This window comes from Pongo abelii, chromosome 4, assembly GCF_028885655.2.
Source record: "Pongo abelii isolate AG06213 chromosome 4, NHGRI_mPonAbe1-v2.0_pri, whole genome shotgun sequence".
In the NCBI taxonomy this organism is placed as follows: Eukaryota; Metazoa; Chordata; class Mammalia; order Primates; family Hominidae; genus Pongo; species Pongo abelii.
Genome location: NC_071989.2, coordinates 83,596,626 through 83,598,262, shown reverse-complemented (window position 1 = coordinate 83,598,262; position 1,637 = coordinate 83,596,626). Strand labels below are relative to the sequence as shown.

The 1,637-nt window shown below is 44.1% G+C and overlaps 1 pseudogene; it reads right to left on the bottom strand.

Moving 5' to 3' along the window:
* Positions 1–96: 96 nt before the first annotated feature.
* LOC100452444 (spermine synthase-like) lies at positions 97–1,228 on the bottom strand (annotated as a pseudogene).
* Positions 1,229–1,637: the final 409 nt, after the last annotated feature.

Sequence of the window (1,637 nt, the reverse complement as noted above, 5' to 3'; positions counted from 1 at the left end):
TTCACAATCAATTGCCTGACTTGTTTCAATGTCATGTAAAGCATATGGAAGTGAAAAAGGCCATTTGCAGCACATGTGATTAAGGGATATTCATCTTCAGGGTTTAGCTTTCTTCCAGACAGCGTAAAATACCCACAATTTGAAGTTTGAAGGGACATAGACGATCTCCTTTGAGAATTCCACAAGGCAATACAGGTACCCAAGCTGTTCTTCATAGAGTGGCAGGGCTTCTGTCAGATTGACACAGTTTCCCTGTGTAAAATATTTCCCATCCTGTTTCAATATGTCCATTCATGGGTCAAAAATCAGTCTGAGAAACTCCCACATGGAATCTTGTTCCAGAGATGTGGAGATTGGAACAGCTGTCAAATCGTTAGTCACACAATCCAATTCTCTCCCTTCTTTGGTGTACCTCTTCAGTATTGGAATGCAGTCTTCTATCAGAGCTTGATAGCAGCCTCCTTTAAGATTGTCTACAACATCACCACATGTTTTTTGCATATATTTCTTACATCCATCAATCACCATTTGGTCAATCTCTACCATAGTGACCATCTTTGATTTTAGTTTGACTATTTCACATAATATGCCCCCATCTCAGCCTCTGAGAATCAGTACCTCTTTGCCAGTGAAATCTGCTTTGCTGCTGCCCATGATGACCTAGGTATATGTCAAATCACTCTGCTGAATCAACATCCCTACTAAGGAGGAGAATATTTCCAAATTGCTTCTAGTGTAGAATTGTAATGTTCCAATAAGGTGAATCTTCATTGTACACCACTTCATCTATGTCATATTCAACCAGGTGCCCATTGGTGGTGAACCAACGTCTGTTGATGGCCCCTCTTCAAACTACAGGTGGTAATTGCTTCACCGGCCCAGTACTGTCTTGACTCAATTCTTTCATTCTTTTTTCTACATTGTTCGAAAGGCCGTCGATCGCTTCTTTGCCCTGCAAGTCATCATTGTAACTCTGAAGGTCCAGCAACACCAATCCATGTAGGTAAATTCTCAAATTGGCAATGATGCTGTTTTTGTGTTTCCATTTGTAGGTTGCTAACTAGCCATTGACCTGCCAGGTATGCACTGACTCTGCCATCCCCTGCTCCTGGAAAATGGACTGGAGGCCTTTTAGAATGGTCTTGCCATCAGCTTTGGCACCGAGCATGAAGTTGATCTTGCTGTGCCATGCTGCTGTGACAGTGAGGCGAGGCCCTCGCTGTGCCATGCCTCTGGTAGGTGGCTGTGGGAGCCAGGTGGTGGGGGCATGCCCATGTCAGGCTGTGGCCTGCGGGAGTCAAAACAGTATGTTTTGAGTCTACCAATGTTCATCTTTTTAAGCCCTTAATGCCTACTTGTATCAGTGAACACAAGAAGCCCCCAAATCTCAAGTGCTTTTCTCATCTCTTACATTCTAATAGTCATAAGGCTCAGCACATCCAGTATTCTGTCCCTTTCTCACTGTCCAACTCCTGAAACCCTCTGACTATGCCTCCTGGACTTTGAAGTCCACCGTTAGCAAAATGCCCAATATCCTCAACCTCATCTCCAAGTGTTCTCTTCACCTTTCTATTCTCATGGAAGTATGGCTTGCCCTCCTAAGAGGCTTCTCTCCCACAACCCTCTCAAGTGATGGC